General features: G+C 42.9%; 1 protein-coding gene across 1 annotated transcript in view; it reads right to left on the bottom strand.

The window, feature by feature from the left end:
* Positions 1-15066, bottom strand: part of naaladl2 (N-acetylated alpha-linked acidic dipeptidase like 2) — a gene marked incomplete at both ends in the record, with an annotated part of 270383 nt that overhangs the window by 248726 nt on the left and 6591 nt on the right.

A 15066-nucleotide genomic window follows, 5' to 3' on the forward strand; every position in this document is an offset into this window, starting at 1 on the left:
ATCAAATGCTGCATATGTGTTTATTTTGATGAATTGAGACAAATAGAAGTTCTTTTTAATCTGAACGTATTTCGGTTTGGCCTATTTTTTTTTTTTTAACATTACAGACAGAGACATTTGGAGCAGCAGACTTTGATCTTTCCGTGCTACATGCTACATGCTAAAGAGCGTCGGGGCTCACACACCAGCGGCGCTACGTGCTAAACATGCTACATGCTAAAGAGCGTTGGGGCTCACACACCAGCCGCGCTACGTGCTAAATATGCTACATGCTAAAGAGCGTCGGGGCTCACACACCAGCGGCGCTACGTGCTAAACATGCTACATGCTAAAGAGCGTTGAGGCTCACACACCAGCGGCGCTACGTGCTAAACATGCTACATGCTACATGCTAAAGCGCGTCGGGGCTCACACACCAGCGGCGCTACGTGCTAAACATGCTACATGCTACATGCTAAAGAGCGTCGGGGCTCACACACCAGCGGCGCTACATGCTAAACATGACGAAAGTATCCGCGGGGCGGTGCAGAGGGTTCGGGTTAGACCCTATGCACTTTATTGTGTACTATTAGAACACTGCAGTATTATACTGGAGCCTTCAGAGGTAATCTGCAGCAGTATTTTCAGATTGTTTACATATGGAGTATGAATTAGGATTTAAGTTGTATCAGTACTTGGTTTTGACAAGTAAAAAAAAACGGTTAGTACTCGTACTTGTAGCCGTCCTTTAGGAAGTGGTATCGGTGTGTATCCGTACATTATTCCATTATGAGAATAATTCAGAGTGAGCTGCATGTCCTCTGATGTGCTGATTTGTGAAAGCGTAGCCGTCTACGGCTGCTCTTTTGTGAACTCGCATTGTAAAGGAGCGACACTGAGCCACATAATAAGGTTCGTACATTCACGGAGGGGGAAGCGTATGGCTCCCTCCTCGTCGCGCCGACTCAAACACACAGCCACAGTACACAGTGTAATTCACTGACAGACAAAAAAAAAAAAAACCCAATTAATTGCACTCCTGGCTGTTAGAGTGTGAAGCTCCTGGTTGTGGTTTGTAAAAACCAATTTAAACTTGAACAACCTGCACATGCTCGTATAAGCCTATGCGTGTGCGCGGCGGCGTAAATGAGAGCGGCTAGGTGGCAGCCGAAGAATCGAGAGGCATCCATCCATCCAGGAAAACCTTGGTATGCTGAAAGCAAAAGTGTGAGCTGCGGATCAGACGCAGAGCGAGGAAACACGTTCAGTTGTACCACAGGTCATAAACAGCATTAACAGACAGATTTCGGCAGTTCAGCTTCTGTGCCATTATACAAGTCTCTATAAAATAAAAGTTCTGGGGGATTTCTGAGGCCACTGATGGGAACTAAACCCACATGGAAAGAACCTATATAAACATATATGTTTCAATACAGGTTTTGAATATATGTGACATATATAAAATTGTCCGTTTTCCTATATTTTATGTACATATAGGTACATATATGTACCTATAAGTACATATATGTACCTATATGCGCATATATGTACGTATATGTTCATATATGCACATATATGTACTCATATGCGCATATATGTACTCATATGCGCATATGTGTACATATATGTACAAAATATATAGGAAAACGGCCAATTTTATATATGTCACATATATTCAAAACCTATATCAGAACCTATATTAAAACATATATCTTTATATAGGTTCTTTCCATGTGGGAAATAAAGAAGCAGTACAGGAGACCTATATGGCCTGTATATTCACATATATGCACCTCAATTTTGCCTATATGTGGCATATATGGGCATATATGCAGCATATATGTGCATATAGGTTTCATATATGTGCATATATCCTCATATAGGTTCTTTCCATGTGGAAAGTAAGCGAAGGAAATTTAAAAGGATTAAACGCTTTGAATGTTATATGAATAGTTTATTCTTGTGTTTGTATCATCCATCCGTCTATCCATCCATCTATCTATCTGTCTATCCATCCATCTGTTCCCGTTACTCAGGTTCGCCGTTTCCCATGACGCCGACTGAAGCACCAGGAAGCTGAACATTCCATTCTGACGCCCACATTTTTTTCAAAAGGGACGCGACTTGAATGGAAACTCTGCTGCGTGTGACCCGCCAAAAGAAAAGATGAAATAAAATGAAGAACAAAGATATTTCCACTGTGACGACGTCCCAGTACTTCTCTGCTTTATTATTATTATTATTATTTTGTCTAATGATACAGCGACGCATTATTGTTTCACATGCAAGATTCAATTAGTATCACCGCGTTTGTGTTTGTGCCGAAGAAGTGATGAAAGGTTTTTCTTCCTCCAGAGGAAGAATTCATTTCCTGCACCTACTTAAACCACTCAGTCAGCCGCCTCGCCATCTGAAACATACATATTCCACGATGTGATTGGGCTTTTGTTGGTTTTGCCTTGTAGATGAGGTAATTGTTCGGATGAATCTTGACGGAGTGACTCAAAAAAGAGAAAAGAAAAAGTAACCGAGGGGGTGAAATTGGGATAATTGCACCGCTGACTTGTTCCAGCAAACATCAGGCAGACGAAGCAGCGTGAGGCAAGACGAGGGACAAGAATAACTTCCTCCTCGCGTAACTCAGGATCAAACGTGGATCCATGTCGCTCCAAATACGATCTAAATTACGCTAAAAAAAAACACGACGAGCAGACGAGGCTTATTTTCATGAACACTTTTAACATATGTATTACCCAAAGGAAGGTGATGAAGGTTAATATGATGTCTGTGTGTATTTATTTATTGATCTATCTTTCTATTTATTTATTGGCATCTATTGTGGCGGTTGCTAGGATCCAGGCCTCTCACCCAGAGGCTTATGGGTAAGGGGGCGGGGTTTAGGGCTCTCCCGCGCCCGGAACTTTTGTGTTCCAGTCGAGTTCTCGTGTTCGCTGAAATAAAGGCGTGTTCCGAGATTCAGCTCTGCCTCATCCTTCGTCCTGCCACACTATGTCTTTTACTAACGTTTTGGCAAAAACTATTCACACCTGAATTGCAGGAAATTTTCAGGGAGGATTTCTCCCTATCCAAGGATGGTACCAATACGTTTAGAGAGCGATTGAGTCAAAGGTCAAAAAAAATATTCCTGTCGTAATGAGGTCAGTTTTAATCTGATTGATGTCAAACGTACAACAAAATGTAAATTTTTCAAATCCCTATCCTCTGATATGTCACATGATGCAGTGACACATTATGGACCTGGTTCGTGGTCAAAGGTCGAGGGGGGGGGGGCACGCAGAAATCGTAAAACGTGTCCATCAGTATCAAACAGTGACAACATGAAGAAACTAAAACGAATGATGGAAGAAGTGGTGCGGTGGATCAAATAACCTTGTGACTCACCGGTTTCCACGATGACCAATGTGGCGTTGGCGAAGGTACGGAGGTACGCACCTCTACCGAGTGTATTTCTATGTCTTCCCGCGTCAGCGTTCCCACCGCCAAGGGCAAGATACAAGGTGAACCCAAAGAAAAGGAGTTTTAGTTCCGAAGTTGTCTTGTCCAGTCAATCTTCTCCGCACGATTGTTACAGAAACTGTTTCGCACTTTAAATCCAACACGCCGAGTGACACGCCGCCGACAAGCTCTTTTGAAAATGTTGTTCGACTGCGTAGCTCTAAACGCATTGCAGACAATGAATGATTCTCCCCAGGCTTTAAGAACTGCAGTAATAAAACCATTTCCGAAAAAAGCCTAACCTGGATGCTTCAGCATTAAGTATCCCCGGGCCCAGATCAAATCTTCCATTTTTGGCAGAAAAATCATTCAAAGGGTTGTTTTTTTTTTTTTTTTTGTCAGATTCACAGTTTTATGAAGCAAAACAATCTTTTTTAAAAACAATTCAGACTGGATTCCGACACATGCCTCCAAAACCACCGTCTTCGATCAGAACATTCTGCCCGACAGCCTGGAGCCGTGGCCAGGATGTACTGGCACCGGGCCAGATTTGCTTCAAATCTACAAGAAACCATCGACTTCGCCACAGTGGGTGTCTAGAGCTACACTCGGTAGAGCGCAGGCCTTCGCCAACGCCACATTTGCTTGCAGGAACCGAGTTAGCATTGCTAGCTTGATAGCCCTTAGCTCTTATCGACGCTAACTAGCTAACTGGTCAGGTAGCGACATCGCGGTGCGAAACACAGAGCAGGGAAGCGTCTCCACGGCAACAGACGCTGATTGAGCCTCTCTCATCTGCGTTATATGGGAGGTTTTCTCACAATCCATCATGCGGATCACGACAAATCACACATACACGCAAACAAATTAATAAATACACCTATACGAATGTGCAAACTTCTAATAATGAGTAATAATCTATCTGGTCAATAATAATCTACATTTTGCTGAGTTCAGGCGTCTCCTATCATCCTGTCCCATCATACCCACGCAGATGACACGCACCTATATATTTCAGTGTGGTCACATGACTCCAGTCCCTGAGCGCTCACCTTGAATCCATGTCACAGGAAACCGAAGAAAGACTGGCTACTCTGATTGCCAGAGTAACTATGATTACTCTCAAATAGGTTAAGTAAACACACAAAGCCATTCCTTTTACGCGTCACAATCTTCTTACGAGGCATTTATTTAGTCCTCTGCATACAGCATCTCTAAAAAGCCGACTTAAAAAGTGTATTAATGCCAGAAATATACCGTATAAATAAAGAGTCATTTGAAATAATTGGCCCAACATGCTGCTCTGGTACCACACAGCGTTGCTGCACAACCAGTTCCCTCGCCTGTGTGCTACATTCAGAGACACCCACTCTCTGTATATTTCTTATCTCCCACAATAATTTGTGTCTCTCGTTCCCCTCGTCGCATCCTCTCGACTCCCGCTGATGGCTTTGTATTAGCCAGGAATCGTCTTCACATGTATAAAATATCCTCTGCAGTTGAACCGTCAAACTCCGCCACGCTGAACACTGGAATAATACAAATGCAACAACAACAAATTGGTTAATGCCTCAGTACCGGTGTTTTTTTCTTCTTTATTCTATCATGTCCATGCGTTTGTTCATTAGACCTCATATTGCTGCTTACGGCCTGGCATTGTTGGAAAAAAAAACAGACTTTTATTGGTGTCACACAGCCACCGTGTCGCTTCACTTTCATCCACGCAAAGAGAATTTCAAGACACTTGCCTAGTGCATGTGTACAACACACGTACATGTTACTGCAAAGGGTACAAGGAAACCACAACCCATGCTGACAGGAGGACATTCTGGAAATACGTGAAAGAAAATGGGATTATTTTTTAGCCCGTGGCAGCAAAACCTCTCTGGATTGTTGGAACATGAAAGCAAAAGGTTGGTAATATAAGTGCCGCTACTTTCAGCTAACCGTCAGAAGCCTTTTGATTCTACTTGGGTGATTCGGGGTTCCAGAAAGACGCGACATCAGAATGCTCTTCGTACCGCTGAGAACACCGTGGACTTACCATGACGTTACCATCACCTCTTGTTAAGCCAGTGCTTCTCAAATGGTGGGGCGCGCCCCCCTGGGGGGGCGTGGTGGGGTGTCAGGGGGGCGCGAGGCGGGCGCGACTTTCAGTATTAGTGTCTTTATTCATGCTTGAACAATTTAAAAAAAGGGCCTCCAGCCACTAGGTGGCAGCAGTGCTCAAACTAATCAACAGGCTGCCTGTTCAACCAGTAGAGAAGAAGAAGTACTACACATGAACACCGGTGTACAGAGCTGTCGGAGGAGGAGGAGGAGAGGTGGAGAAGTTTCTGACAGGAGTGAAAAGAAAAAAGGATGAGGCGTCAGAGGAAAAGAAAACAGGTGAGAGTAAACATAAAGCTAGTAAGAGCAGGAGATATGACGATGCCTTGGGTTTACCGTGAACACGTCGGGAACCAGGAAACACCCGTTTGTGTTTTATGCCTAAAAACTCTGGCAGCGGAGCATGAAACCAAATAAATGAAGACGGCACCAGGAGGCCATACACTATACACCTGGAGGCCATACACCATACACCTGGAGGCCATACACCATACACCTGGAGACCATACACCATACACCTGGAGGCCATACACCATACACCTGGAGACCATACACCATACACCTGGAGGCCATACACCATACACCTGGAGACCATACACCATACACCTGGAGGCCATACACCATACACCTGGAGTCCATACACCCGTTATGTCAGTAAGCCACTGGAGTTTTTTCATGGTAAACTCCATGAGTGTCGCCAACAAGCCGGTCATTTCGTCAGCGCGGCATCAGTAAACAAAAGAGCCTGTTAGCCTCTTACAAAGTTGTCCACCACATCGCAAGGTGCAAAAAACCCTCACACCATAGCAGATTTATTTTGATAATCAGGCGATTGTATGCAGAATGCTGGTGCCAGCAACTCATACAGTGGTTTATACAGATAAATAAATATTATCAAGTTCTCAATGGTAGTACAATATGGGGGGGGGGGGGTCGCTGAAAAAAATTCTGTCCTCTAGGGGGGGCGTGACAGAAAATAATTGAGAACCACTGTGTTAAGCTGCCAGAAACACTGAATACGATGTATTTGTGCACGTTCGGCCACGAGGTGGCGCTGTTGGTAGTTTTTGTTGAGAAACTAGATGAATAAAACAAACCAAGGTGGGGGAAGCTGCAGGGTTTTGAGAGACTCGAGGAAAAATTGGGACTAAAGGAAAATGAACGCTATCGATATCTACGATATCGATATTCCTCTCTATACATCAAAGAAAATGGGAAAGAGAGCTAAATGAATAAATAACAGAAGAGGAATGGTTCGTTATGTGTAAATCACAGTCCACGGCCACCGGCTCCGGGGTTTGGCGGGAATTTAGTTGGAAAAATATCGTTCGATTTTTCATAACTCCAAAAATAAGGACAAAAGTGGCGTCAGCACAACGACCATGTTGGAGACGGTGTGGACACGTTGATGCAGATCACACACGTATATTCTGGTCCCGTCACAAACTACAGGTGTAATTGGGAACAAATATGGCAGAGTTTACAAAAAGTAATAGGATGTCAGTTCCCCAAAACTTGTAAGATGCTGTATTTGGGAAACGTAACTCGTAATGTGATACAAAGAGAAGACGTATATCTGTTTAAGATATTAATAACAGCAAGCAGGAAAGTGATTTACCAGATTGTGGTACAAAGTGGAGCGGTGGTTACGTGTTGTTGAGGAAATATTTGTAATGGAGAGACTCGCTCACAAACTAAGATTACAGGAGTCTCAATTTGAAGAAAAGTGGAAAAAATGGAGTGATTTCAGGAGGACAGAAGAGGACAGAAGAGGACAGCGCCACCGCTGGACAATAGAGACTTTGGTTGAATACAGATGGATAGATTTTGTATATTTGTTTTTCCCTGACACTGTAACTGTGAAAACTGAAACATTTCAATAAAAATTAAGTTTAAAAAAAAACAAAAAACAAACAAACAAAGGTGGATTGTTACTACGCTGACCGTCAAAGTAAAACTGTCCAGGAGGAATATGGACGCTGAGTTAAGACACCGAGGAAGAAACGTGGTTCCATCAACTGTCTAAATGGAATTCCAGGGTTTTCAAAAAGTTGCAAATTTTTTTTTTTTTTATGTACAGCACTTTGTACAGATTTTTTATTTTTTTTTATTTTGATATTGTTATTTTCATGAAAAGTGCTTTATCAAAAAATTACTTACAGAGGGAAAAGAAGCATTTGACTCCATCAATCAGTCCCACGGCTTAAACCGCCAGAATTGATTTTCAATATGCTTGCCAATATCGCGATATGGTCATGTTTTATTTTGCACGTCTATCATCTATGATCCAGGCTATCGTCACACGATGTGGCAACGCGAGGCGTCACGTCAGAAAAGTGTGAAAACGTCGCAAACAGGCCCCTGGAAATGTTCCACACGGGTCTGGTGCAGACGAGTGTTTGTGCCGCGGCGGCCAACAAATCCGCGCAATCAGCATTGAAAGCTGCTGATTTCACTGATTGACGCAGTTCCAGAGAGCCGACCAGGTAATCAGTGAACCAATCCGCTGGTCACGTCTCGACACCGGGACAGCGGCGCGCGGAAATGCAAAGTTAATCTGGAGTCAAAACTCACGTCTTCGTCATTTGATTTGGTCCTAACGACTCATCGGAGTGACTGTTTGGAGAGAAATCCACTCTCACATACGTATTTTAAAATGTTGGTGGTATCCAGAATGACTGGAGAAAATCAGGGGGGAAGAAAGAAAAGCCATACAAGCAAACAAACAAACAGTTATTTGGACAGAATCCTTTAACTGGTAAAACACCGTGCATTTAAAATGTGTTGTTTTAAAACAACTCCATGCAAAAAAAAATGTAAATAAATCTGGCACTGGGAATGTCGTTTACAATGTTTATCAGATCCTATCAGTGCACAGCGCCTGCCTGCAGCTGCTTTAACTTTGAAGCTCAGAGATAAACTTTCGGGATGAAGGTCGATATTTCATGTCATTTCTTAGGAAATCTTTTTTTTTTTTTCAAATTCATCAACGTGCTCGGCAAATAAAAAAGTGACATTACAATGAGCTGATATGAAAACATTTCTATGTTGACTCTGTCATAACAGTGAAGCAAAAGCCTTGAAATTTTTTCTTTGCAAACTCCACACGAGTCTTAGTCCGACTTGTTTTGGATGAACTGAAGGATCCAGTTTCCACGACTCAGCGTTTCTAGTGAAGATGCACCGTCGTGCTTTCTTGTTTGAGATGTTTGGCATTTCACACAGTGAGATTTAAAAAAAAAAAAAGGATGTCCGTTCAAATGGAAAGCGCACATGCTGAAAACAATGTTGTTTTCCTGTTGGACCATTAGAGGGTGCTGTTGACTGTTTTCAGAATAAAAGCACACAGACATGAATTTGCTGTTTCCTTAAAGGTCACTTGCATCTACTTTTTTTCAGGAATGGCAAAGAAAACACAAATCTTCTCTACATTGACATCCTTGATGCTGTGATCAGTTATGAGCAAGATTTTTTTTCCCCCCCCCGTTTCAATTTGTAGATGCTTTACTTGTATTTTGTACAAGATTAAGCGAAATAAGTTCACCTTCAGACCCTCTCTGGAAGTCAAAAGTAGTTATAATCCTCCTCTCTATCAGTATAAAGTTACGTGACGTGTCACCTGAACACATCACGTTCCCAGCAGAACCTGGGAGGATTACCACCAAACCCCCCCCCCCCCCCCCGGAGACCGAGAACCTGCATTTGCTCACATTTCACGTCCGCCTGGGATCGTAGTGTATGTAGTGAAAACAGGGGGGCATTAAATTCCCTCCTCCGTCGCTCGGCCTCGGAGTTTATCACGCTGGTGTAATTAGCAGGAGAGAATTGTGAGACGGGTCGAGATGCGAGCAGTGAAAAAGCGTCTTCGAGGGATTTGGACTCAATCCAGTTTTTCGAAAAGGAGCTCTGCTTCTTTGAAGTGTAAATAGGGCAAAGAATAGGTTGGCGAGCTTTACCCTGACATAACTAAACTATAATAAATAAATAAAAACACAAGAGATGAGATCATCTCTCACTGGTACAACAGCAATGAATAGTAAAGAATAAAAACAATGATAAATGTACGAACAAAATATTAACAGTGGCTGTATTTTATCATAAAGTTGGAGTTGATTGAACATTTAAAGTGTTTAAAATTGTAATTTTGCTCCTTTTGGGCGTCCATACGAATGTCTGAGTATTCACCTTTGAATTCATGTTTGATTGTTTGTTGAGCATGCGCGCGTGCAGTTTCATCACACAAACAAACAACAGCACCCTCTTGTGGTCTGGCATGATTACTACATTGTTTTCAAAATCGCATAACAATTCCTGAAACAAAAATACTAAACCAATGTGTTTTCACCTCAAATTATGTTGCATAAACGAAGCCTAACACTGCAAAAACTGATAATATAAGTATGTACTTTTACAATTTAGCTCATGTAGCTAGGGTGGGACTGTTTTTTTATCAGTTATTTGGGAATTATTCAGAATTGGTTGACTATTGACTTCTCAAAATCCAATAGATTGGTCCTTGGATGATGACAAATCATCCCTGAAGAGTTCATGCAATTCGGGTGAGTAGTTTTTTATGAAAAGTTTATAAAACGCATACAAATCAATAAACACACAGACGAACACGTAACCTTCCTGCCCAACGTTTGTCGGCGAAGGTAAAATGAAAATTCCAGCAGAACAAATCATCTCCATCCACAAAAAGAGCTTTGTAAACACCACTGACAGATAAATCATTTTAGTAATGGTATATCGTAAATATAACATAAATAGTATATTAACAGATTAAATGTAAATTTGTTAAATACGTTCCAAAGTTTGAAACATTATTTGTAAGCAACACAGCAACACGGTACCATAATTATCATATCCACACTATAATTCTCTCTCTGCACGATATACGATCAACAATTTTATATCATCATCACAGCGTATTGTGCTTGTAATCACCCTGCTTTTTTTTAGTGTGTGTGTGTGTGTGTGTGTGTGTGTGTGTGTGTGTGTGTGTGTGTGTGTGTGTGTGTGTGTGACCCCCAAAGGCTCCTGCTCCCATGTGACGTGTTTCGAGTCAATCGTGCTTTGCCGAGCATGAGATGGGTCGAGGTTTGTCCCGGGACAACGAGCGTCGTTGGCTGAAAGGGCAGCTGCTCCGGTCCCGAGAGAGACGATCAGCCGGGACAGATGGGGGACACGTTAGCGTAACGACACTGTGAGTGGAGTCTGCTGACGGGACGCCGCCGCCGCCGGTCCCTGTGGGATCCCGTCAAACGCGGAGTGACTACATTCCACTACCGCACTCAAAGCAGTCGGCCTGTCACACCGCTAACGACGGGCGCCCGTCACTGCCCCCCCCCCCCCCCTCCGTCCACTAAAGTGCCTCACACTTAGTACACACCGCCTCGGGCTGATAGTGATATCATGTGCATCGCTAACAAAAAATAAAGGCCTAAATTATTTTTAACCCTTCGATGCACACACGGGGTCAAAAATGACCCCAGGGGTTGTAATTCTTCAACATCTTTAAAACAAAAAGTGGTCATATATTCATATTCTAGGTATTCCTCATAAAACATGTTTGTGACATGAGGCCATTTGCATTTTTATTTTTTCATTGATTTTAAGAAATGGCAGTTTTTGTATCACGACCCCACTCTTCCACAAGTGGGGTCAAAAATGACCCCAAGCAGTTCCTGTGGAATCTTCTAGCAACTCTGACAGTCCTACTTACATACCATGATGTCATCGTATACATCTGATGTAACTTTGACTGTCAATACTGTCCCACTTACAACATGTGATGTCAGCAGTCTGACAATGTTTTATGAGGAATACCTGGAATCTGAAAAATATTACAACTCCTCGTTTTAAAGATTTTGAAGAACAACCACCCAGTATTGCAAAAACGCATTGACTTGAATTGGGGTCATTTTCGACCCCACTTGTGGAAGAGTGTAGGTACTGGTAGGTTGTGCGTCCAAGGGTTGAATAGATTACATAGTAAATATTACTCAACGTCTCTATTAATCAGTTTTCCACCATGAGCACTGATTTGACATTTAAAGTCCTAGTGAAATGTAAAACACTACTTTGCAAAAAACGATAGTTGGGCTACGACTTCTAAGGTTCCTCCGACTCTGCCCCACCACTGTTGTCGTGTAACAAAGTTATTTGAATTTTGAATCTCCAGCCGACGAAATCAGGGGAATCCTTCTTCTTCGTGGGCGTGACATCACGAGTTGTGCAGATCTCGATCTGTTGTGTTTATATCGGCTTGTTTCCCTCTTTAATATCAAAGTTTTTACAGTGTTTTGAAGTTATAGTCGGCATTTTATGAGCCTTGACGAAAGATTGAGCCTGGAAGAGAGGAGAAAAGGAGCACGGGCGGCGGGAGCGGCTAGCTAGCGGCTAGCTGGAGCTGCTAGCTCGGGCGGCTAGTAGACGATCAAGTAACACCTGGACTCATCTTCGGTGATTCCGCAGTGGGAAAAGCGCTTCGACGTGTTGGATCCAGGAAGCCGGTCGTTCTGCCAAAAGTCAGGAGCCTCAAAGCCTCAAAGGTGAAAAGTGGCGGCTGCTGAGGCGAGGAGACGAGGACGAATGGAGGACGAAGCGTCTTCTGCTTCCTCAAACATGTTCCAGACGGGGTCACCGATGGCAGAACCACCTTCTGTGTCTTCCTCATCAATCACTGGGTTTGAAATGACGACGATGATGAAATATGGTTAAATTCAGCCTCTTCGTGGTCAAAACTCTGATCCTCCATAATGTAAACACAACTTGGATGTGTGCACAACTCGTGATGTCACTCTATTATTGTCAGAAGCTCCGCCCAGCAGAGGAAATAGCGCCGTTTATCGGCTATTTTCTCGCAGATTGCCGTGTTTTAACATTTTACCCTTCGGCCAGTTAGCATAAAAAGGATCCTTGAAGCGGCAGCCAGAGTGTTTTGGAGGTCGAAGTTTCATTTCACTAGGACTTTTAAAAAAAAAGAAAAATGACTTTTGTCTCCATGATTCCTCAACAGTAATTCTCAGGATTCCCAGTACAGCTGGTTAGGTATGTTTGACAAGCAAAAATGAAAGTGACTGTTGGATCCAGGAGAACGTTCTCACATACTTTCAGGTTCTGTAACAGCCCTGCTGCACTGAGCCCCTGAAATGGTGGAAAGACTTTGACGTGTCCCTCTGTGGCCAGACTTAATTCTTATTTTCACCAAAAGTACAAATACAATTATTGTAGAGAAAAGCTGTGAGGTGCACGGGATGAAACTTTAATGTCTTTGTTCAAGGGCTCATATTATGTACATTTCACTTTCTCAAGGTTTTTCCAGTCGTACCTGGAACGACGCCCCAGAAGTGAAGAAAAGTCTGTCCTCTCTCTCCCTGGCTTGTTTCAGTTTTCAAAAAACCGAAACCAAAAAAAACAAAAACAAACAAACTGTGCTGCTCCAACTAAACTTTACTCGACAATGTTTTCACGGGAAAACACAAAACTTTTGTTACGTCCTTGGTGTCTGTTCGCACGATAATGGTGCTTGGAGCGGGAAAAAGGGACTTTTAAAAATGGGAACTGTTTGAAAAAGCTCCAACTCATTGTGTAAATGGGGGGGGGGGAGGGGGTCCTTTCTGACAACGCTTGGCATCAGTACTGTGCGTGCTCGCCATGGCTACAGTATAAATAGTCGTTCTGCACTCGTGTGAGTGTTTGGCATCACTTTCATTCATGAAACGATGGATAAAAACGGAAAAAGACGATGTGTTTTCACGCATTTTCAATGAAACGCCGTCGTGTAAACGAGGCCAAAGTGTCAACGAAAGGTCAAAGCTCAGAGTACAAATAAAATACCTATTACTGAGAACGCGTAGGAGTAAAAAAAAACAACAACCATTTAACGTCATTGTTGCTTCTGTTTGCCGTCCAGGTACAGAAACGTAAACCCCCTCATGCACACAGATGGTTGCGATCGAGTGTGTGTGTGTGTGTGTGTGTGTGTGTAGCTCTGTTAGCCATGAATGGAAGGACTGTGGGTGTTTCCAGCACCCAGAATCATCAATGTGGGAGAATAAACGGTAGAACGTGAGGAGAACTCAGAGAGAGGAAACCATGGAGACGTGATCGTCTCAGTTCAGTTGCAAAGCCAGTTATCTCACACAGACACGTAGACTCAGGCATCCCATGATCCTTTGGCTTGGAAAGAACAACGTTCAGGTTGACTGAGGTTTGCGGGGGGGGAAAAAAAAAAAAAAAAAAAAAAGAGGCAATGTTAAAAAAAAAAGACTTGATACCTGGCGGAGAGTCTTTATCTGCTTCTCTCTCTTAAAGGTTGCAAGTGTAAATGACAATTTTTAGACTAAAGGGGCATCAAAGTGTGACGTTGACAACTCTTTTTTCCCTACAATTCCATTAAAATCACTGAACTCACCTGACAAAAACAGCACTGTCTCGCTTTCACCCTTTCTTCTTGGCGTTTCTTCATCAGAATTAATATTTTATGTTCCACCGTCTCCCTTTCGCACCACATAAAAAGCCGATTCCAGCCGGTGAGAGCAGAAACACGCCCAGGTACATTTGTAAGCGCCAACAGGCTGTTATGATGAATTAAGGGTTTGACAGGCCGAGCTCTCAAACATACTTTGAGAAAAAAAAAAAAGAAAAAAGAAAAGAAAAGACAGAAAGGAAAGTGTTTTGGCTTGTTTCACACAGGCAAAACAGTCATTTCCTTAACCAGCACCCTGTTAAAACACCAAACACACTTGTTTTTTTTTCTCTCGTCTCGTGGAGAAAATTGAGGCGTGGTGCGAGCGTTGCATCACAGAGAAAATCAGACACCGCTGACTACAAGACTGTTTCGATTGAAGAGAATAGAAATACTTTTCTTTCTACGTTTGGACCGGGAATCGAACCAGAGGCCGTGAAAATGACCGACAACTGGACACGTCGTGCAAAATAAATACGTTTCCGGCAGCTTCCTTCAGAACGGAGGAGCGGGTGAGGCGGAGAGAAAAGCCAGCGTGGATATGCTGGAACCTGCCGCGAAGATTCTGCTGCAGCTTGACCGCGGTGCTGTACGCCGCGCTAACTCCATCCTGATATGACAACACCACTGCCCTCTACAGGCATGATCAGGCATCGCGGTCATGTGGAAGTCGTGAAAGACTAAACCTCTTCTTTTAAAAAAAAACAAAGAACCTCAAAGTTGCCAGATCAAAATATATATATCATTGTGTTGAGAGAAAAAAATACACCATTCCTCAATGTCAAAAAAGGCAACATGTGGGCCTTAAATCAGTTGAATTCAAACATTTTCCACATTACTGACAATCACTGAGACTGCTACTATTCTTGTGACTCGATTACGCAGAATTTCCTTTCATTTTCGTCGTGCAACAGAGCGTTTCTGGGTCCAGTCTTTTGTATCATCACAGACATGAACACAAACAAAACTAGATGATCTGCATTTCCCGTGGCAAATGCATGATAGTGTGAATGCTGCTGGCAAACTGTAATGCACAATTTTCAAAAAAC

This window comes from Blennius ocellaris (genome assembly GCF_963422515.1).
Source record: "Blennius ocellaris genome assembly, chromosome: 12".
Taxonomy (NCBI): Eukaryota; Metazoa; Chordata; class Actinopteri; order Blenniiformes; family Blenniidae; genus Blennius; species Blennius ocellaris.